Raw genomic sequence first — 25,265 nt, forward strand, 5'->3', positions numbered from 1 at the left:
TACAGACTTAAACCTGAAAACCCCACTGGCTTGTACATACTGTGCATGACTATACACGGCAAGGACATGGGTGTGTGCTAAGCCTCTGCTTCTTCCCCCAAAAATTCGCTCCCCCTTTCCATCTAATGCAACTGTGAAATCACCAGAGCAAGACGCAATAAATCTCTGTCTATAATTCTTCTATGCACACAGAGTCATGTTTTCACATTAGTGCCAAAACGAAATTTCTTTGCCAATTTCAAAGCACACTTACTGCTCTTTTATTTTTTCAGGGGCAAGTGAAAATCTCTTTTTACAATTTGAAATCACTTTTACAGACTGACACATTATGAATCCACTATTTTTGCTTTATTTAATTGCACGTGTCCAAGCTGTTTTTTTTTCAGACCACCACCATGTGCATTCTCTGTGACTGCCTACACTCCACCAAGGGCAACCAGCCTTAGTGATGCTGAATGTATTTGCATTACAGACTTAAACCTGAAAACCCCACTGGCTTGTACATACTGTGCATGACTATACACGGCAAGGACATGGGTGTGTGCTAAGCCTCTGCTTCTTCCCCCAAAAATTCGCTCCCCCTTTCCATCTAATGCAACTGTGAAATCACCAGAGCAAGACGCAATAAATCTCTGTCTATAATTCTTCTATGCACACAGAGTCATGTTTTCACATTAGTGCCAAAACGAAATTTCTTTGCCAATTTCAAAGCACACTTACTGCTCTTTTATTTTTTCAGGGGCAAGTGAAAATCTCTTTTTACAATTTGAAATCACTTTTACAGACTGACACATTATGAAACCACTATTTTTGCTTTATTTAATTGCACGTGTCCAAGCTGTTTTTTTTTCAGACCACCACCATGTGCATTCTCTGTGACTGCCTACACTCCACCAAGGGCAACCAGCCTTAGTGATGCTGAATGTATTTGCATTACAGACTTAAACCTGAAAACCCCACTGGCTTGTACATACTGTGCATGACTATACACGGCAAGGACATGGGTGTGTGCTAAGCCTCTGCTTCTTCCCCCAAAAATTCGCTCCCCCTTTCCATCTAATGCAACTGTGAAATCACCAGAGCAAGACGCAATAAATCTCTGTCTATAATTCTTCTATGCACACAGAGTCATGTTTTCACATTAGTGCCAAAACGAAATTTCTTTGCCAATTTCAAAGCACACTTACTGCTCTTTTATTTTTTCAGGGGCAAGTGAAAATCTCTTTTTACAATTTGAAATCACTTTTACAGACTGACACATTATGAAACCACTATTTTTGCTTTATTTAATTGCACGTGTCCAAGCTGTTTTTTTTTCAGACCACCACCATGTGCATTCTCTGTGACTGCCTACACTCCACCAAGGGCAACCAGCCTTAGTGATGCTGAATGTATTTGCATTACAGACTTAAACCTGAAAACCCCACTGGCTTGTACATACTGTGCATGACTATACACGGCAAGGACATGGGTGTGTGCTAAGCCTCTGCTTCTTCCCCCAAAAATTCGCTCCCCCTTTCCATCTAATGCAACTGTGAAATCACCAGAGCAAGACGCAATAAATCTCTGTCTATAATTCTTCTATGCACACAGAGTCATGTTTTCACATTAGTGCCAAAACGAAATTTCTTTGCCAATTTCAAAGCACACTTACTGCTCTTTTATTTTTTCAGGGGCAAGTGAAAATCTCTTTTTACAATTTGAAATCACTTTTACAGACTGACACATTATGAAACCACTATTTTTGCTTTATTTAATTGCACGTGTCCAAGCTGTTTTTTTTTCAGACCACCACCATGTGCATTCTCTGTGACTGCCTACACTCCACCAAGGGCAACCAGCCTTAGTGATGCTGAATGTATTTGCATTACAGACTTAAACCTGAAAACCCCACTGGCTTGTACATACTGTGCATGACTATACACGGCAAGGACATGGGTGTGTGCTAAGCCTCTGCTTCTTCCCCCAAAAATTCGCTCCCCCTTTCCATCTAATGCAACTGTGAAATCACCAGAGCAAGACGCAATAAATCTCTGTCTATAATTCTTCTATGCACACAGAGTCATGTTTTCACATTAGTGCCAAAACGAAATTTCTTTGCCAATTTCAAAGCACACTTACTGCTCTTTTATTTTTTCAGGGGCAAGTGAAAATCTCTTTTTACAATTTGAAATCACTTTTACAGACTGACACATTATGAATCCACTATTTTTGCTTTATTTAATTGCACGTGTCCAAGCTGTTTTTTTTTCAGACCACCACCATGTGCATTCTCTGTGACTGCCTACACTCCACCAAGGGCAACCAGCCTTAGTGATGCTGAATGTATTTGCATTACAGACTTAAACCTGAAAACCCCACTGGCTTGTACATACTGTGCATGACTATACACGGCAAGGACATGGGTGTGTGCTAAGCCTCTGCTTCTTCCCCCAAAAATTCGCTCCCCCTTTCCATCTAATGCAACTGTGAAATCACCAGAGCAAGACGCAATAAATCTCTGTCTATAATTCTTCTATGCACACAGAGTCATGTTTTCACATTAGTGCCAAAACGAAATTTCTTTGCCAATTTCAAAGCACACTTACTGCTCTTTTATTTTTTCAGGGGCAAGTGAAAATCTCTTTTTACAATTTGAAATCACTTTTACAGACTGACACATTATGAAACCACTATTTTTGCTTTATTTAATTGCACGTGTCCAAGCTGTTTTTTTTTCAGACCACCACCATGTGCATTCTCTGTGACTGCCTACACTCCACCAAGGGCAACCAGCCTTAGTGATGCTGAATGTATTTGCATTACAGACTTAAACCTGAAAACCCCACTGGCTTGTACATACTGTGCATGACTATACACGGCAAGGACATGGGTGTGTGCTAAGCCTCTGCTTCTTCCCCCAAAAATTCGCTCCCCCTTTCCATCTAATGCAACTGTGAAATCACCAGAGCAAGACGCAATAAATCTCTGTCTATAATTCTTCTATGCACACAGAGTCATGTTTTCACATTAGTGCCAAAACTAAATTTCTTTGCCAATTTCAAAGCACACTTACTGCTCTTTTATTTTTTCAGGGGCAAGTGAAAATCTCTTTTTACAATTTGAAATCACTTTTACAGACTGACACATTATGAAACCACTATTTTTGCTTTATTTAATTGCACGTGTCCAAGCTGTTTTTTTTTCAGACCACCACCATGTGCATTCTCTGTGACTGCCTACACTCCACCAAGGGCAACCAGCCTTAGTGATGCTGAATGTATTTGCATTACAGACTTAAACCTGAAAACCCCACTGGCTTGTACATACTGTGCATGACTATACACGGCAAGGACATGGGTGTGTGCTAAGCCTCTGCTTCTTCCCCCAAAAATTCGCTCCCCCTTTCCATCTAATGCAACTGTGAAATCACCAGAGCAAGACGCAATAAAATTGTGTCTATAATTCTTCTATGCACACAGAGTCATGTTTTCACATTAGTGCCAAAACGAAATTTCTTTGCCAATTTCAAAGCACACTTACTGCTCTTTTATTTTTTCAGGGGCAAGTGAAAATCTCTTTTTACAATTTGAAATCACTTTTACAGACTGACACATTATGAAACCACTATTTTTGCTTTATTTAATTGCACGTGTCCAAGCTGTTTTTTTTTCAGACCACCACCATGTGCATTCTCTGTGACTGCCTACACTCCACCAAGGGCAACCAGCCTTAGTGATGCTGAATGTATTTGCATTACAGACTTAAACCTGAAAACCCCACTGGCTTGTACATACTGTGCATGACTATACACGGCAAGGACATGGGTGTGTGCTAAGCCTCTGCTTCTTCCCCCAAAAATTCGCTCCCCCTTTCCATCTAATGCAACTGTGAAATCACCAGAGCAAGACGCAATAAATCTCTGTCTATAATTCTTCTATGCACACAGAGTCATGTTTTCACATTAGTGCCAAAACGAAATTTCTTTGCCAATTTCAAAGCACACTTACTGCTCTTTTATTTTTTCAGGGGCAAATGTAAATCACTTTTACACACTGACACATTATGAAACCACCATGTGTAACTACAACAAAAACAATTCCCATTTCTATTATTCATTTCTTAAGTTACCACATACATACCCTCTCAAACTGTAAACTCACCTTTAAAATTAGTTAGTTCTGAAAGAAATGTGACACTCAAACAGCAGATTATCAGAGCCAGGATCTCTGTTGTGTTCACCTGTCTCCTCTCAGCAGAACCAGATAATGGCAAACTTTCCCTCTATTTTTCCACACATATACATGTAAGTTTCAAATCTCAGTGCTTCCCCCTTTTTTTTAAATGTAATCACACATTTCTATTGGTTGAAAACCAACCCTTTTCCAAAAGTACCCTGCCCCCAACTTGACTTCTGCCTAGTACCCTTCCCCCAACTTGACTTCTGCCTGCTACCATAGCAACAGCTCATGGAACACTGCTGTGTGCAGTTAGGTCAGAAGTTCGACACACAATGTTTCAATTCCACAGAGCAAGAGTGCTTGACTTTTCAAACCTAACAGCAAATCCATAGTACTGTTCTTTGGTTACACATTTTTTTGTACCAATACAAAACATGCTTCTATTAATTTTCACATACAGCCTAGTTTTTATTCTGGAATGGTTTGAAACAGCCAATCAGTTCTTTTTAATTTGTAAAAAATATGTATGCCTCCATTTCCAAACTGTCTTTCTTTTCTTATTGCCATTCTACTGAAAGACACCTCCTGAGTGCATCCAGTTCTCCTTTGAAGATGTTCACAGTGTGGATTGTAGGGCACAGCTATGTCTTCTGGAGTGAAAAGTATGCAGAGAAAACAGATATGGTGAGAGACCTTGCTTTGCCAAATGTAGACATTAAATGGATTGGTCAGAGAGGGTTAAAGTGGCACCAATTGATGCCATTGGTAAAATCCTTCATTCAAATCCAACACCCTGACCTCATAATAGTGCACTGTGGTGGCAATGACCTAGGCACTTTGACTGGGGTAGGTCTGGAAATGCTTATGAAGGACACCTTTGCACAACTGTTTACACTTTTCCCTAAAACTGCCTTTGTGTTTTCCAACATATGCCAAAGGCAAAAATGGAACTGGTCCAATCATTTCTGTCCGCAGATTGACAAAGCAAGAAAGCACGTCAACAAATCTGTTTCTGCTTTCCTCCGTGACTATGGTATGGGTGCCATTTACCACAACAACTTGCGTTATGACATGCAAGACATTTATAGAGGAGATGGTGTGCACTTCAATGATGAAGGGAACAGAGTCTTCCTCTTGAACCTTAGACTCTGCATCGGTACTTACTTGTAGGTACCACTAAAAAAATGACTTCATAAACACAACAGCTCTTTTTAGAGCTCCCTAATTTCTAAACTCTTAAATCTGCTTTTCATTTATTTATTTTTATTTTTTTTACCGTACGCTTACCGTAAGCTTACCGTACGCGTACCCCGTGATTTTTTTTAAAATCAATAAATGTTTTTATTGTACTTTTCTGTCCTTCTTTGACCCCCTTACAAATGTTAGGGGGTCTGTAACTCTCCTCATTGCCCCCTTTCCTTGTTTTCACTCTTTTTTTTCAGAGTGAAATACACAAAATGGCGGCCGCCGCTTCCTGGTTTCGGCCGATTCGAATGTTTACTAAGATCTAAGAGCCAATCAGAATCGCGCTCGCGCACGCCACCGTACGCTTACCGTAAGCGTACGGTAAGCGTACCGTAAGCGGGCTCAGATATATATATTGATTTAAAGGCTATTTTCTCAGAATCTACTGAACAGATTTACACCAAACCTACAAAAGGCACTTCCTTGACCTAGGGACTACCTCTCTGCCAAATTTTGAGTAATTCTGTTCAGCCATTCGGGCTGTAGCTCGTTCTAAAGGTCCTATGGAAAAATGCATGGGAAAAACGCGTTTTGGGACCCCCCTTTTATCTCAGCCCCCGCTTGATGAATCCCCCCGAGACTTTCAGGGTAGGAGCGGAGCATAGCGCCCCACCTATTTTGAGAAATTCGCGAGGATTCGTCGACCGGCGCCAAAGTTATTCAAAATAGAATGTTGAGGTTTTCCTATGGAAACGTGGTCCTAACTATAACTACCTACTGGCGACCGCCAGTAGGTAATGAAAAATAGATTCTGTATTAAGCAGGACACATAGGAACACACATCGTACAAGGTGCCAGGGGCACGGGTAGGGGCTTCGGGGAAGAAGGTACAGCACAGGGCCAAGGGACCACGGCCAGGAATCACATAGGGGACATCTGGTATTCAAGGGGGGAAAATAGGACAAGGTACACAACAACAGGAGCACCCGTAGAGGTGCAACACAGAATACGTGTAGGGATCACATTAGACCTGGTCCATGGCAATCCACAGGCCAGCGGGCCTTTCTGGGGCAAGGTGCCCAAGTGTCTCGATGTTCATGGCAGGGAGCCCGGGGCAAAGCTAAACGTAGCAGTGGCCCACTAAGTGCTGGGCCACTGAGGGACCCCGTGGGAGCCTTACCGGCCCTGGGGAAAAGGGTGCCAACGGGTGGGGCCACTCGGGCTCTGGGGGCAATGATACGGTGGAGCCTCTTGGGCTCTGGGGGCAATGCCACAGGTGGAGCCTCGCAGGGCTCAGACCATTGGGGGGGCACGTGGAGTCCCTCTCGGGGGACTGGGCTTCGTGGGAGGCCTCCTGGGCCTCGGGCACAACCGGAGATTCACTCGAGGGGGGGCGGACACCGACAACGTGTCCCGACGCCCCTCCTCCCTGGGGCTCGCAGCAGCACTCACCGGTTTTGGTGCGCCGGTCTCCTTCGCTGCGCCAGCCTTCTCCTTGTGCTCCGGGGCTCTCTCTCTCTCGGGAGCCCCGGGGAAGGTCAGCAGCTTCACGGGGGTATCGCAGGGGCGCGGAGTGAGCTCCCGCCGCTCCTGCTACGTCGTTTTCCTTCGGCCGGCCTCTCCTCCTTCTCCCGGGCCGGCAGCCAATCACGGCGCAGCCTGGGGGATGACGCCAGTGGGGAATCCCGGGCCGGCAGCCAATACCAGCGCGGCCCGGGGATGACGTCACTAGGGTCCCGGGCGGCGGCGGTGAACTCGGGGAGAAATCGACGAGGAGTGGGCTCCCTCGTAAGGCACACGGGCAGAGAATAAAGCGAGGTAGGCACTCGCTGGGGGTATCGAACACTGGGAGCACGGGGTAGACGCCGGGTGGGCACCGGCTCGTTGAATGTAGCGCTACCAGCGCTGGTGCCGGAGTGAAGGACCCCAAAGCGGCAGGGGCAGGGAGCAGCGCTTCCAGGCGCTGGGCAGAAGGGACAGCGCTCCCCCAGCGCTAGATGCAGGCTACCAAAGTCCGTCGGTAGTCCAGGACCTCAGGGGGGCCCAACAGCGCCAAAGAGGGGAAGGGGCCATCCTTAGTCCAGGAGTAGGGCAGGGCCCAGGGAGGCACGCCACCCCTGAGCCCCAGCAGCAGCAGCTCCGGGTAGATTCAAGTTGGAGAACAAGAACAAGTCCAGGGTGTCCCAGCACCCTTTTTATACACACATTCTTGGTCTGAAGGGGCAGGCAGGGGGAGAACCAGCTGGAACTGGTTATGGGGGATTCTTTACACTGGCCAGGCTAGGAACATCAGCCGCACCCCAGGGGGTGGAGCCAGCAGTGTCTGGGGAAAACCCAGCCTCATTCATGACACTCAAACCAGACGGTCAATCCACAAGCAGACCCAGGCTCACTCCTCCCCTCACATCAGTATGCTAAACACTCCATTCACCACCGGGCAGACCCTCCCAGATCCTGGGAGCCAGGCTCACCAGCCAGCCCCGGCCAATCATACGCCAGGCACATATTCCACAAATATGCCAACTTCCAAAAGAGGGACTTCTGCACTAGACACACTCATACCTCATATACCGTTGCGCAGCATTCAACCTCCCGAGTTCATCCATACCAGACTTGACCCTGCACACCCTACGCACCGGGAACTACTGAGGACTCATCCATTCCCCATGTATTCCTATGGAAGGGGAGGTCGCTCTCTCCTCACACTCCCTCAGAGGGGGAATCACCATCCCCAGGTTACATATAGCATAAAAACTTCAGGGGCGGACCTGCCAGATGGGCCAGGTCCAACAGTCTGCCTCTGTGCCATTGTTCCCTGCCCTGATTTTATTTGGTTAATGTGTGCTACATGCGTCCACTGGACAGGGATACAACATGTTGCTTGTGCCTACTCACACTGGGCAGTGCCTGTGTGGCTATTCACAACAATCTGTTGATGGTTGTTTGTCACAAATTTGTATTGTCAGCCCCACGAGGTGATGTGGTGTCAATGAAGCTATTTTGCAAGCACAGTTGTTGTAACCCTGAATAAGAGGTGTCACTTCTTGATATGTATACATCACATGGACTCAGGTATTGGGGGAGGGGGTGCGGGAGAGGCATACATGTGCAACTCTGATTTTTCAGTGGCAGATCTGACTTGTGTGGGAGAATTGCCTGGACTAAAATACACTGGTCAGTGCCCCTGTGATGCTGGCCAGTGCTCAATGTACGTGCTTTGCAGCCTGTGTCATTTTTTTACCAACAAGAATCCTGCTCATACATTTTTGACACATGTGTGGTTCTGATGCAACGCAGTTTGGACTGTGTGTGCTGACATCTGTGTGTACATTCAGGCTCGCCATGAGGGTGTCCCTACAGTACAGCAGGCATTTTAACACCCAATTGCAGTCCCATTGGCTTATGCATTGTCCTGGGTGTGGACATGGGTGCCACTCCAGATGACCGGCAGTAGGTCATATGTGTAGCCAACTGTGTAATCAGGTGACGGATGGCCTGGTGACAACTGACATGATTCAAGTTGTTACTCTTCATGATTTGTACCTTGGCACTCACAGCACTTGTCAACAGTTGTTCATGTTTAACATGTGGAAATTTGATGATTTGTGTTAAGAACACTAATGTGTCTGCATGCAATATGTCGCACAAGGCAGTGCACACAAAAGTACATTGACACTGTAATGGAATGAGCTGGCACATTTTCAATGAAGCCACTGTTTTAAATAAATGTTGTCACAGATTCTCCATATACATGTGCCCACGGTGGTCTAGATTTTGTGAGACTCATTAGTTGTCGGTGATACAAACTAACGAGTGTCAAGACGTCCAGACCTCCGTGGGCCCATGTATATGTACTTTCTGCAACACAATCTATTTCTAACAGTGGCTCCTCCGAAAAGGGGCCAGCTTCTTCAATGACAGTGTCAATGTACTTTTGTGTGCACTGCCTTGTGCAACATCTTGCATGCAGGCACATCAGTGTTCTTTTTGCAAAATGGCCAATTGGCACATCCCAAACATGTAGATTGGTTGAAGTTGTGTAAGTCCCAAGGTACCAACATTTGTTCGTTTTGTGTTCCAAGGGACTTACAGGTCTCTGAGTGTGGTGACACCTTGAGTATTGAGGTGTGTTAGTTAACCTTGAGTGCACCACTCCTGTTTCTTTCAGGGTAAACAAGAGGTGTCATGACTTCATTGTATTGCTGTGCTCACCGGTTCACAGACACTAGCTTCTCAGTGTATTGCTCATTCAAGTTGTGGCCTTTTGTGTATTGAGTTTCCTGGTGTCAAAGTGGCATGGTGGGTCTACCAACTGGGCAGTACAGGGGTTACATATGTGCTGAGTAATCGAGCTGTTACTCATGATGCATTGCCTGATATGCACTGTGACCTATTGTTCTTGTGCTCATGTGTCAGATGTATACAGGTGACTGATGCTTTCTGGTTTCTTCTCCTTGCCCACAGCATCATCATCCACACGCGAGAGAGACACCGGCATGGACCTTGAGGAGGGACCCGGCGACAGTGCCACCAGTGCTGTGGAGTCAGCAAGAGACAGTGGCACGGAGGGTGAGGGGAGTCAGTCGGAGGACCTGTCAGGAGGCGAGAGCATGTACGACACCGACGGGTCCCAGGCTGACATCCTTGAGGAGGCAGAGGATGCAACAACATCTGGCATTATCCCACCATCTGTACCCGCCTCCTCCATTGCCATCTCCGCTCTCCCAGTTGCTCCCGTCCCTTCTGTCTGTGCACGGTCCCACCGTGTCTCATTCAGACCAGGCACCGCAGCCCCTGCCCCTGTCACCCCTGCTGCCCTCAGTGAAGAGTCTGTGGACACACTGCAACAGTTGCAGGTTGGTCAGGCATCGATGCTGCATGTCCTCCATGAACACACTAGACTGCTCACACAGTTGGTGTTGTTCGGGGAGGGCATGTCATCAACGATGAATGAGCAATGCAGGTTTCTGCGGTCCATGGACTCTTCACTGACGGAAGCAGTGTCTCTCCTGCGGTGCTCCGTCCCCCCCCTACTCCAGACCCATCCACACTGCCCTCTCCCATGCCTGTCCAAAGCACACACAGACAGTCACAGGCACACACCACAACAGACACATCCAGCATGCCCCCAACTAAGGCACAGCGCACACCTCCTGGCACGCACACTTAGGGGGATGTAGTCACACCCACAGGGTCTGGGGGCAAACGGCAGACATGCAGCCACAGTCCTCACGACCCACTTCCTCCAAATCCACTCCCCTTAGCTCCCCTGCCAAGACATCACCCAAAGTGACCGACAGGGCTAGTCAGTCCCTCAGCCCCACTGTGACACCACCCAGCAAGCGGTTGAGGAAGTCTCCGGCCAGGGGAGTTGAGTCCCCCCCATGTCCACCACCTCCCCTGAGAGCGCTGCACCCCATCCCTCGGACACCCCCCCCTCCGTTGGCCCTGGTGTTCGTTCCGGTGCAGGGGTTCCTCTGGACGCCCTGGCTGCAGTGTGCAGCGAGCTGCTCACCACCACCTTTGGTGCTGCACCACCCCCTGTGGTGGATACATCCAGCCCTGCACCCACCACACCTACCCAACCCACTCCTGTCCCTGCGGTGCCTGGTACTCCCACTGATGATGCCCCCCCCCGGTCGTCAACTCTTGAGGTGACTTTGTGCAGGCAAGGTAGGGGTGGACACACTCGCATACGTCCACCCTTGGACTTGAACTATGGACTGGCCATTGGCCTTTGTAAATAGTGTTTTATTACAAGTTCTTTTTTTGTGTGCTGAATAAAGCCTTTTCTTTTAGTTTCCACACTATTGCATTTCAGGTACTTGATGTTGGTGATGAGGCCCATGACGTTGGTGTTCTGGTAATGTGTTAGGGTTCTGAGAAATGTTTTAGTATGATGGTCATGAGGTGGACCATGGTATCTGTGTGCCATCTCAATGTCTGTGAAAATATTAATTGGTAGTGTGTGTTCCTTTGGATTGTGAGACATTGTCACAGGAAGTGTTCCTTTCTCTGTGGCACCTGACATGTTACCTGCAAACAGTTGCACAATTGTTGTGCTGACCTATGTCAACATATCCTTTGTTGGTGACGGATCCCTTCAACAATGGCCGTGCATGCTCACCGATGTCTCCTGCTAACTCGTCTGTGCCAATCTTGCCAGTCACTGTACTTGTGTTTTGTGTATGTAGGAATGGCATGAGGGAGCAATTGGCCCTTTTCAGCACTATGCATGTGTGTAATCACGGCCTAACAAACAAATGCCACGTGTAATGCAGGGTATTTGGGAACCTGACTCACAATTGTGGGCATTGTATCTAGCCGCAGTGAACCATATTCCTTACATGAGAGACATCATATGGGTGGCTGGATCAGCACCTGGACATTCCTATCACTCCTGTGATGTGCGTGGCAGTGTGTGTTCCCCTTGGCTAACTTATTTTAGTATGCATTTCCATGACTATACAGTCTGGTGGCATTAAATCCGGGTGTGTATTGTGGTGCATCCGCCATGGGTGGGTATACATGTGCTGTATGTCCTCACACCCACATGTGGTGTGTCATGCAGTGTGTGAATGACATCCATCCTCCTGGGAGTGGGGCACTGCTGGGAGTGATATGCACCCACCCCTCATATGTCTGGGCACTGCTGGTAGTCCTCTGCACCCACCCCTCATATGTCTGGGCACTGCTGGTAGTCCTCTGCACCCACCCTCAAATGTCTTGGCACTGCTGGGAGTCCTCTGCACCCACCCCTCATATGGCTGGGCGCTGTTGGTAGTCCTCTGCACCCACCCCTCATATGTCTGGGCACTGCTGGTAGTGATATACACCCACCCCTCGTATGTCTGTCCACTGCTGGTAGTGATATGCACCCACCCCTCATGTGTCTGGGCACTGCTGGTAGTCCTCTGCACCCACCCCTCATATGTCTGGGCACTGCTGGTAATGATATACACCCACCCCTCATATGTCTGTCCACTGCTGGTAGTGATATGCACCCACCCCTCATATGTCTGGGCACTGCTGGTAGTCCTCTGCACCCACCCCTCATATGTCTGGGCACTGCTGGTAGTCCGCTGCACCCACCCCTCAAATGTCTGGGCACTGCTGGGAGTCCTCTGCACCCACCCCTCATATGGCAGGGCACTGCTGGTAGTCCTCTGCACCCACCCCTCATATGTCTGGGCACTGCTGGTAGTGATATACACCCACCCCTCATATGTATGTCCACTGCTGGTAGTGATATGCACCCACCCCTCATGTGTCTGGGCACTGCTGGTAGTCCTCTGCACCCACCCCTAATATGTCTGGGCACTGCTGGTAATGATATACACCCACCCCTCATATGTCTGTCCACTGCTGGTAGTGATATGCACCCACCCCTCATATGTCTGGGCACTGCTGGGAGTCCTCTGCACCTACCCCTCATATGTCTGAGCACTTCTGGGAGTCCTCTGCACCCACTCCTCATATGTCTGGGCACTGCTGGGAGTGATATGCACCCACCCCTCATATGTCTGGGCAATGTTGGGAGTGATATGCACCCACCCTCATATGTCTGGGCACTGCTGGGAGTCCTCTGCACCCACCCCTCATGTGTCTGGGCACTGCTGGGAGTCCTCTGCACCCACCCCTCGTATGTCTGGGCACTGCTGGGAGTCCTCTGCACCCACCCCTCATATGTCTGGGCACTGCTGGTAGTCCTCTGCACCCACCCCTCATATGTCTGGGCACTGCTGGTAGTCCTCTGCACCCACCCCTCATATGTCTGGGCACTGCTGGTAGTCCTCTGCACCCACCCCTCATATGTCTGGACACTGCTGGGAGTCCTCTGCACCCACCCCTCATGTGTCCGGGGGACTGCTGGGAGTCCTCTGCCCCCACCCCTCATATGTCTGGGCACTGCTGGGTGTCCTCTGCACCCACCCCTCATATGTCTGGGCACTGCTGGTAGTCCTCTGCACCCACCCCTCATATGTCTGGGCACTGCTGGGAGTCCTCTGCACCCACCCCTCATATGTCTGGGCACTGCTGGTAGTCCTCTGCACCCACCCCTCATATGTCTGGACACTGCTGGTAGTCTTCTGCACCCACCCCTCATATGTCCGGGCACTGCTGGTAGTGATATAGACCCACCCCTCATATGTTTGTCCACTGCTGGTAGTGATATGCACCCACCCCTCATATGTCTGGGCACTGCTGGTAGTCCTCTGCACCCACCCCTCATATGTCTGGGCACTGCTGGTAGTGATATACACCCACCCCTCATATGTCTGCCCACTGCTGGTAGTGATATGCACCCACCCCTCATATGTCGGGGCACTGTTGGTAGTCCTCTGCACCCACCCCTCATATGTCTGGACACTGCTGGGAGTCCTCTGCACCCACCCATCATATGTTTGGGCACTGCTGGTAGTCAACTGCACCCACCTCTCATATGTCTGGGCACTGCTGGTAGTGATATACACCCACCCCTCATATGTCTGTCCACTGCTGGTAGTGATATGCACCCACCCCTCATGTGTCTGGGCACTGCTGGGAGTCCTCTGCACCCACCCCTCATATGTCTGGGCACTGCTGGTAGTCCTCTGCACCCACTCCTCATATGTCTGGGCACTGCTGGGAGTCCTCTGCACCCACCCCTCATATGTCTGGGCACTGCTGGGAGTCCTCTGCACCCACCCCTAATGTGTCTGGGCACTGCTGGGAGTCCTCTGCACCCACCCCTCATATGTCTGGGCACTGCTGGGTGTCCTCTGCACCCACCCCTCATATGTCTGGGCACTGCTGGTAGTCCTCTGCACCCACCCCTAATATGTCTGGGCACTGCTGGGAGTCCTCTGCACCCACCCCTCATATGTCTGGGCACTGCTGGTAGTCCTCTGCACCCACCCCTCATATGTCTGGGCACTGCTGGGAGTGATATGCACCCACCTCTCATATGTCTGGGCACATGTTAGCCAGTCGCATTTCCCCCTCTTGAGGCGAAAAGCCGGGAGGTTCTTCTTTGCACTCCTGCCCTGTTTAATTAATTTTTACTGTTCGATTTGCTTGATTTAAGAAGCTTTCACTCTGCTTGTTTTAAAATAGCGTTTATATTATTATTTGTGCTTTGTGTCTGAAACTTCCCCCAGAGACTGTAATTTGCCTTGTCACCTGCCAAGGTGCTTCCCCGACCAGTCGCTGCCCGGGCCGCTCTCAGCTGAGCATCGATGCTGAGGGCTCGGCCCCGGGGAGGCGAACCTGGTTTTGGTGGCCATATTGGGGGTATTCCAGCGCGCGGACGCGCTCTAGTCGTCTATATAAGGGGATGACGTCTTCCCCGCGCAGCGGACGCGCACTGCGGACGGGCCGAACTCAGGCCGGAGTCATGCCAGAGTCCTGCCCGTCTGCGCCCGTCAGCGCTAAGGAGGCGCAAGGGGCCAGGGATGCTGCCCGGTGTCTTAGCTTTCCACCTATTAACCGGCTGTACTCAATCAGCACCCTTAAATCTCTCAGACCCACCGTGTTAAAATGTCATCATAAATTTTCACCTGGGCAACTGCGCCGTAGTCTGAACTGTAGATGTCTGAAGGAGTCTGGGACAGAACTCCCGGCACCTGTTACTAACTCCTTCAGGAAAATTGGGAAATAGTAGCCCCCACCCCCCCTGAAAGAATTAGGCTTTCTCATCAATGCCCGTTCTCTGGTCAAAAATAATTTAGCCTTCAGAGACTTTGTATCTCAAAGGAAACCCTCCTGTGTTTTTGTAACTGAAACGTGGGGTTCGGACTCAGCAGGCCCTGATTTGGTTAACGCTCTCCCTGACGGCTATGCCATGGTAAGACAGGATAGAGAGGGCCGTAAAGGGGGGGAATAGGTATAATTTATAAGAACGCCTTTACCTGTCGCATGGAGTCTCTTCCTTCTCCCTATAATTCTTTTCAGGTCATGTTCTTTTCCCTTAGCTCCTCTCCCATAGAAAATTTCTCTGGTATTCTTATTTACAGACCCCCAGGTTCCAGATCCTCGTTTGGCTCCGACCTTCTGAAAGCTATAGAGCCTTTTCTAAATAGGCCCTCCCTTACCATTCTTGGGGATTTTAATTTCCACTTGGAAAATAGTAATTCTAGTGATACGCTATTCCTCGTGCATCTGCTGGCCTCCCTCAATCTTTTTCAAAAGGTACTATCTCCTACCCATACTGCCGGCCATACGCTAGATGGAGTCTTCACGAATGACCCTAGGTTGGAGTTGGGTCCTTCCTTTCCCCTCTCTTGGTCCGATCATAACGCAGTTTCCATGGAATTCACTCCATGTGCCTCTCTCGCCCCTAGAAAAGATATAAACTGTTGGGTGCAGAAGAGGAGTTTCCGGGGGTTGACTGATCAATCCCTGGGTCCCCTCATTGCCAATTTCAAGTCTCTTCCCTCTCAGGATATCGACTCTTCGGCACGGGAGCTTGCGAGCACTATCGCAAAGGCATTGGACACCCCTGCCCCCCTCAAATCTCTATATAGCGCCAGGAAACGCCTCTCAGCGCCCTGGTACTCCGACTCTCTCAGAGTTCAGAGGCAGGCATGTAGGAGGCAAGAAAGGCTCTGGAGAGCACAGCCCGATGCGGTAGGTCGGACTAAGCATAGAAATCTCCTTAAGAGCTATAAAGCGGAGGTGCTGGTTGAAAAACAATCTTATTTCTCTAACCTCACTTCCTCTCCTACTTCCCCTGGAGACCTGTTTAAAATTGTAGACACCCTATCCCTTGTCCATCACCCAGACCCCATAGTCCCTTCACAAGAACTCTGTGATCAGATTTCTTCCTTTTACCACACCAAAATTTTAGACATTTACACAGCCCTCCAGACGGATAATCTCACTCGGGCCTTCTCTCCTGATTCTGGGAATACTACTCTCCCTGTCAAAACCTACCCCAGTTTCCCCCTTCTCACGGCCAAGGACCTCGATAAACTCTTGGATTCTCTTAGGTCAGGCTCTCCTCTTGACCCCTGTCCGCTCAAAGTCTTAAAAAACTGTAGGGCAACTCTAATCCCCCCCCTGTTGGCAGTTATGAACAGGGCTGTATCCAGTGGTGCTTTTCCAGCCTCCTGGAAAACAGCTATTGTAAAGCCCCTCTTAAAAAAGGCCACTTTGGACCCTGGGACTTTAAAAAACTTTCGTCCCATCTCCCTTCTCCCTGCCCCGGCCAAGATGTTGGAGGCTCATCTGAATCTCCATCTCAGCGCCTTTCTTGATAAAAGCTGCCTGCTTGATCCATCTCAGCACGGCTTCAGAAAGGCGCATAGTACTGAGTCAGCTCTTACAGTGGTGGTCAACAATATCCGCGCTAAGGTCGACAGGGGTCAGACTACACTTCTGATCCTGCTCGACCTTACAGCCGCGTTTGACACCCTGTCCCCCACTATCTTGGCCTCCCGTCTCAGTAAGATGGGGGTGGAGGGTCTGGCTCTTAGTCTCCTTACCTCCTTCCTTAACAACAGGGAGCAAAGGGTTAAATTGGGTGACTTCCTCTCCACCGCCAAGCCTTTGCAGTGCGGGGTCCCTCAGGGCTCTTCTTTGAGCCCTACACTTTTCAACGTTTATGTGGCCCCACTCGCTAGGCTTGTCAGGTCCTTTGGACTGGAAGTACTCTCGTACGCCGATGATACCCAAATCATGGTCTCCCTGTCACAATCTGTTGGGTCCACGGCCCTAAACTTTAGGAACTGTATGGGGGCCGTGGCAGGTTGGATGACGTTAAACTTCCTAAAGTTGAATGGGGAGAAGACTGAGATCCTTGTGTTCGGGGGAAACAAGGAGGTTCGGTCAGCCGATTGGTGGCCATCGACCCTGGGAGTATGCCCCCAGCCATCCCCCGTTGCCCGAAATCTGGGAGTCCTATTTGACACCTCACTTGCTTTTGATAAGCAAGTGAATAGGACCGTTTCCACCTGCTGTGGGGTCCTAAGGGTGCTGAGAAAGCTCACCCATTACCTCACCCCTGACGCCCGGACACAAGTCTCGGTTGCCCTCCTATCTTCGCGCTTGGATTACTGCAACGCCTTTTATCTTGGGATGAGCAACAAACTGGTTCATCGGCTGCAAGTGGTCCAGAACGCGGCAGCAAGGTTTGTCGTTAATGCCCCTAGACACTCCTCAGGAACTGCGATCAGGAAACATCTTCATTGGCTCCCGGTGCATGCCAGAATAAAATTTAAAACCCTGATTATCATCCACCAGGCTCTTCATGATGCAGGGGCCGAGGGCATTAGGTCTCTGATGTCGTACTACACCCCAGGTAGGGCCCTGTGATCTGCCAGTCAGAAGTTGCTAACCGTCCCACGCGTTGTGAAAGCAAGGTGGGGAGGCAGGGCCTTCTTCGCTCTTGACCCCAGACTCTGGAACGAGCTTCCCCTTGATCTCAGGAATCAGGAATCTCTTACTCTGTTTCGCAGAGGCCTTAAAACTTTGCTTTTCTCTGAAGCTTACCCTTAAAGCTTCTTCCTCTCCTTATCTTGGATCTGGCTGATTGCTTTCCATCAGTTGCGCCTTGACGCCTTCGGGCAAAGTAGCGCATTAAAAATCCCTCATCAATCAATCAATCAATCACTGCTGGGAGGCCTCTGCACCCACCCACGCACCCCCTTGGAGCTGTACACTGCTGGCCAGGACCTACACACACACAACAATTTGTAGGTAACATGCTGGGCCAGTCCTCTATGCCCACATTCCTGGCGTGTGTATGCCTTGTATCCAAATTTTCTTGCTGCCGTAATGGGGTACGTGTGGTACGGACCGTACCCACGCATGTATGCGTGGGTACGGTCCGTACCTGATTAATCATGGGGCTGTAGGGGTACGCACTGTACCCACGAATTCATGCGTGGGTACGGTCCGTACCTGAGGACTCATGGGGCCGTAGGGGTATGCACCGTACCCACGCATTCATGCGTGGGTACGGTCCATACCTGATTAATTATGGGGCCATAGGGGTACACACCGTACACATGCATTCATGCGTGGGTACGGTCCGTACCTGAGTACTCATGGGGCCTTAGGGGTACGCACCATACCCACGCATTCATGCGTGGGTACGGTCCATACCTGAGGACTCATGGGGCCGTAGGCGTATGCACCGTACCCACATATTCATGCGTGGGTACGGTCCGTACCCGATTAATTATGGGGCCCTAGGGGTACGCACCGTACACACTCATTCATGCGTGGGTATGGTCCGTACCTGGGTACTCATGGGGCCGTAGGGGTACGCACCGTACCCACGCATTCATGCATGGGTACGGTCTGTACCTGAGGACTCATGGGGCCGTAGGGGTACGCACCGTACCCACGTATTCATGCGTGGGTACGGTGCGTACACTGTTGGCATGGTGCTGTAGGGGTACGTATGGTACGCACCGTACCCACGCATTCATGCGTGGGTACGGTCCGTACCACTGTTGTCATGGTGCCGTAGGGGTACGTGTGGTACGCACCGTACCCACGCATGTTGTTCTCACCTTCTGCGCCGTGTGCGTCGGGTGCGGTGCACCAGGTCGTAGGCCAAGAGGACCGGGATGACACGTACGTTGGGGTTCAGGGCTGTACGTCACATACCGGTGCTCCGTGGCGTTGCTGTTCGCGTCGGACTCTCCTTTTCCGGCTGTGTTTGGCTCCCATAAACAAAGAGCCGTACGGAGTGACATCAGTACGAATCGTACTTGCTGGGCCGGAAAACGCTGGTGAAATACGTACGGACGTCGTGTACAAGCATTTCCGGATCGGAATCGTGGGTATTTTTTGGCTGTACGGTATTTTGTACGATTGGTACAGAAAAAGGCTTGCTGTACGAATCGTACTTCCTAGGTTGTGAAATGAGTTTACCTGGTACGAGTCGTACGGAGAAAACGCTCCGTACGACTATTCGTAGGGCCTTTTTACAGGATTGGAATCGGCCCCCAAATGTCTTAATGTTTTGTGATTCCAGGGCTGATCTTGTGCATTATATTCACAAAATTGATGTCTCATTTAATGTGGGAGTAGTTCGAGTATCTAGAACCTTAAAAATGACTTTGTTCAAATGAAATCCTTTCAGGGACATCTGTTGTTTTAGTACCCCGTGTGATCAAGGGTACACACGTGCACCTTCTGGATGCAGTTCATTTTAAGGCCATCCAGGTGCTGGACCTCTGCACATGAAGACAGATTTGGGCATAAGTGCAAAAAAATAAAAGGTTGTTCAGTAAAGGTTGAGCCAAAAATATAAAAGGTCATACCATGAGTGTGAGTAGTCATGAGGCACAGTCACAACTCAGTTTGCCTGTGCTTGTAGTAGTTGGTTAGTGAAGCCGCCCTACTCTGTTCTCTGATGAAGGAGTTGAAAGGGCAACACGTTTCTATGTATATGTCAATGGACTCTTTAAGCTGGCTGCAGAGGTAAGAAAACAGTAGCAGTTCAGAAGGCCAGCAAAGTTTCAAGGCAGCGGCTCGCGTTCTGGAAATATCACAGAAAGGTCTATACTGGTCTATGTCAAAGAAGGTGCTCAGCAAGCTAAGGGCCTGTATTGCCATGTGGAGGACTTAGTACAACCTAGACTTATCGACGCTGCTGGGAAGTCTTGTGGATTTTTACCTATTTAGGCTCAGGAGAATAAAACGCAGGAAAGGAAGAGGATATTAAGGGTGCGCTGTCTATGTTGTTCTTAGGGGGTAGCATCTATTCCCCATCTTGAACTGGTTATGCTTTGAGTGCATACATATTCTAATTCTAATTCAATCAATATTGCATAGTCCATACAGATAACGCTTGTTAACATTTCTAAATATAACTAAAAGCTGACTTGAAGGGTCCCCAATCTGTTCCAGGCTACTGGATTACATTTGGAATAGTGGCATCATCCCAGGTAGCATCTATTGAACCTCGTAATCAATGCTATCACTAGCCTGATCCTGAGTGGACGTGAACAAAATGGCTACTCTCTCGAGACTAAGGTGAGAGAAAACTAGTGGAGTTTCTCTCCATCCCAGGGCGCACCGAGGGTGTCATGGAGGGGCATGAAATTAGTTTTTAGATTCAGGGGGCCCTTAGATCCAAGGGACCCCACAAACCTTTGGCAACAAACCAAAATGGCGAGAAACGTTTAGATGCAAAAGGAATATGATGGTATGTTACGGCACAAAGACCATTTAATATATGTCAAGATGTCACAATCAAACACATTAGCCTACAAAAAGATAAATGCCAACATATTGACTACCAGGGTATCATCAAGTTATGTGCACAGACATAAGAATACATTTACCATTCTTAACTCAGTGTGTACATATCTTGAAAATATACATATATTGTTAAGGCACAGAGATGTGCAGCTAAGCAGAGTAAATCTATATTTAGCAATACAATGGCAAAGATTGCTAAACCTGTTCGCCTCACTGAAAGTCTATAACAATAATGAAACCGATTTATACAGCTCTTTTAATCTACTAGAGCACACGAAAGACCCAAGGCCGAATATTTATGGTAGGTTATGCCCTCTGACATTTCCTTTTATTAAATATAGATCAGCATGTGTTGTCCATTCTAGGAGCTCCTCCCTTTTCCTAGTTTAGATGTGGTTTGCTAATTTAAATGGTGCCAATTGTCTCAGCCTCTCACATTCCAGGTGAGCCACTATAGCAAGGGCTGTATGTGTCAACTGTGCATTAAAACTGTTTATCCCTAACACCCAGTCAGAACATATTGCATATTTCAATTTGACACATCACCTTTCAGAGTAATAATCATGTTTGACAATTTAAGGAACATATACACTAAATATAAACAGCAGGTCTGGGTATCTATCAGCTCAATATTGCAATAGTTGCTCTACTGGAATATATGGATTTTTCAATTTGAGGTACACATAAGAATACTGTTGGTCCAATTCCCCGGAGAAATGTGCAATTACACTTGCAGATTTAAGCCTATAAGTAAACATTTCCACACTTTTCAAATGTTCAGAACAATGCAGGAGAGCTCTCAGGAAGTTCAGACATTCAAACATGTCCAGTAGTGCTCACATTCTTGAACATTTACATATGAAGAAACACAAATATTGGTTTAGTTCACATATGTAAATGCGCAGTAAATATGTGCACATGCTTACAGTTTCAGTCCACCCCAAAAATATGTTTCCTTATGAAGAATCCAAATCCCCTTCATTCTAGACTTCCACATTCTAAATAGTTGATTTTGCACTACACACCTTTGATAATAACTCATATTCCTTTATTAGTTTAGCTCCAGTATATATGGAAATCTGACTTTAAAAGTGCTATACAACCATCTCTTATTTAAAGTCATATATGTCAATTCACCACAGTTTGCGAAATCAATGACACAGCCTAAAATGCTGAAGGTGGCATTACATGCAGCAGAAAGGCTGTTGACAGGAATTAGTGGTTCAGACTGCATTTACCTAGTTCTTAGAATCCTTCATTGGGTTAGTATAAGAAACAAAAATATATAAAACATTCAGTTCTTGTACACAATGCTCTACACTCCAGGGACTCCATTAGTTTTCAGCTCAGCAACCATTTTCCTCAAATTATCAATTTTTTAAACACTCAGATGTTTTACAAAATCCTTCTCAGTGTGTGTTCCCAAGAGGGACTTAAGCTAATCTATCAAACAAAAAGCTCCAAAAACTTATGAAAAGACTATAATTTTAACATGACTTTCTTATGTAACTTGTTACCAAACTACTGAGGGCCATATTCACAAGGACTAATTTCCGATTTATCACCACCTTAGCGCAACAAAAGTGGAGATAAATGTAACACCCCATTCACAAGCAGGTGCAAACCGCAGACAACGGCAGTATTCCCGCGATAACTGACCCAAAATCTAACACCAGGGCGGACACCCCTAACTAACTCTAATGAGGTGCAGAATAGGCGTTCCCGTGCAAAAACACACGAAAAAACAACAACACCACTTTCACAACAAACTAACAGAACTGCGAAGCGAACCAAAAACTGGCGATAAGCCGCGTTGTCTGCAGGTTTTTAACACCGGCCTCAAGCAGGTAAAGATGGACGCCTACCTGCAGTAAGCAATGGAGCCCCGCACACAGCCATACCCGAAGACCAAACAACGCCATGGAGCTACTCTACATGCAGCTCGCAGCCCCAACAGGGCCACAACACCCACCGCCACCACCCCCTGGACCACCACCACCCCAGGACGCGGACCACCACAGAGGCAGCGCAGAGTGAAACAGCGTACCTACCGAAAACGCACCACTCTCACAGACCTAACGCCCGCAGAAGTCATTGCCCACTAAGGGATCAAAAGGTCAACCATCCTCTGCATCATGACCCACATCGCCCACAGGCTGACGGTCCCAACGCAGCGGAGAACCAACATCCCACCTCAGACAAAGCTTCTGGCTGTGCTGCACCTGTTGGCCTCTGGGCCATTCCAACCAACAACTGCCAGAGTCAGAGGGGTCTCACAGACAGCCCTATCAAAGTTCATCACACCTGTCCTAGATGCCATCCTCAGCTTCATACCTCAGTACCTTCACTTCCCCAACACTGCGCAGGAACAGCTGGAGACAAAGCAAGGCTTCTACGCCATTGCCGGATTCCAGGCTGTGTTGGGTGCAATTGACTGCACACATGTCCCACTTGTGCCCCCTGCAGATACTGCACAGCGCTACCACAACAGAAAGCACACACATATCATCAATGTGCAGTTAATAGTGGACCACCGGGGACTCTTCACCAATGTCGTTGCCAACTACCCAGGCAGTGTGCACAATTCCTTCATCTTCCGACAGTCCATCATCAACCAACTCTTCCAGAATGGCACATATAGAACGGGACTGCTCGTTGGTAAGTACCAAATCAACACATCACACATCCCACAGCCACCAACGCACAAAGCACATCAGTGGAGATGCACACGTGTCCAAGCCACATTCGACATGTCAGACTACACGACCACCTACAAGACACGACTACACCACTCCATGGTAATCCAGGGCTACACTCTGAGGGCTGGCTTACACTCACCCCACACACAGCCAGCACAGGCATCACTACATTTGTGGGCCTGCCATCACATCCTGACGAACAAAGTATTGACTCTTTTCTCCCTGCACTGTCACAGGTGATCAAGGATATGCACTCTGCCCTTGGATGATGACACATCTGCCCAGAGACACTACAATACTCACCAGGGGCATCGTTAAACGCTCATTTGGCGTGTTGGAGTCACGTTTCAGGTGCCTGGATGGCACAGGTGGCAAGCTTCTGTACAGCACGGACATCTTTTGCAAGATGATCGTTGCATCTTGTGTGTTGCACAACATCTGTGTTCGCACAAGTGCCCCATGGATCCCAGTTTCAGAGTTACCAAACAATGATGATGGTGAAGGGGCAGGTGGGCCACATCCCACTGCAGCTGCTGCTGGAATGGCCCGTAGGAACTCCATCATTGACACCTACTTCTCATGAGCACGTCACATTGTGTCAGGCTGTGGCAATCATGGGACTGTAGTAGCTGTCCAATTGCACTGCGTGTGTGGATTAAGCATTTTTGCAGGTTAACGTTTGGAATTGTGCTTTGTCATGTTACATATCCCTGGTGTGACAGATGTGATTTGCCTGGTTTGCACATTTTGCGGTCCAGGTGTGTCCTGTGTTCAGTTGTGGAGGAGTTGCTGTTTGTACGGGATGTTGTTAATATCGAGGTGCACTTCTGCTTATGTGCGTATGCTGCACAGTGGTTGTGTAGCTCCAGCGGGTCAGATTTGCCTGCCACTGGTCTCTTTTATGCGGTGTGCCTGTCGGTTCTGTCCTTCCATGGTGCTTGGATGTTGGGGTGTGCATGTTGTCCTCTGCAGTTTGCCAGGGTGCATCCGTGGTACTCCACTGTTGCTGTATTTTGTTCAGTGGTATTTTCAGTATGATGTTCTTGTGCATTGCGCGTAGGTATTGCTGCCCTTGTGCTGCTTATCCCTGCTTTCCTCATCGCAGAAGGGCTCATCGCAGGTTTTCTGGTGTTGTGGTTTGTGTTTTAATCTTCGTCGGGGTGGTCGTACCGCGGACATTGTCTGCGTTATCTGGTGCCTATCGCATGGTACCGCCTTGTTGTAAATTCCACGTTGATACGGGGTATTTTCCCGTGATAGGCTGTGATATTGAAAGTTGCGTTACGCTACTCTTGCGGTAGTTATCACATGTTCTTGTGAATATGGCCCTGAGTTGTTGTTTTTGTTGCCCTCATTCATCTCCAGCTAACAAGCTTAGCTCTCCTTGTGCCACCCTTATGTTTTGTTTAGAAAATCATGAGATGTTCAAGCTTGGCAAGATTTTTACAACCCTTATGGATTCACTCTATGCCAGTCTGATGTCCAGGATCCTGGTCAGGTATAATCATGGGGCGGTTGGAAAGACAAAACCATAGTTCTAGATTGGTCCTCAATTATTCTTTTTCCTCCCCCCTTGGTGCTCTTCCCGTTCCATATGATCAAAGATAACCATATCTTAGATTTTCTTGCAGATGTATTGCTCGTGCCCATTCTAAGAGTATACATGACCAATTCCAACCATTCAGCTTTAGTGGGTGGTAACTTGGATATCCATTTTCGACAGATTGTCCTTCTTGCCAACAGTATTAGGTAGAACAGCAACATACTTTTGTCCTTACTCAGCTTCACAACCCCCACTGTGCTTCCTAAAATCAGATCAAGTCTTACCTTAATGTTCACTTGCGGTATGTTACTCATGATCTTATTCATGTCATGCCAATATTGTTGAATCCTGTGGCAGTCTATGAACATGTGGATGTTGCCAGCCTTTTCTAATCCACCTTTCAAACAGGATGCTGACTCCCCTGCCCAATACACACTGTGGAGGGAGAACAGATGGTTCCTTCCTAAATTGGCAGGTTTT

This window comes from Triturus cristatus, chromosome 5_2, assembly GCF_964204655.1.
Source record: "Triturus cristatus chromosome 5_2, aTriCri1.1, whole genome shotgun sequence".
Lineage (NCBI taxonomy): Eukaryota > Metazoa > Chordata > Amphibia > Caudata > Salamandridae > Triturus > Triturus cristatus.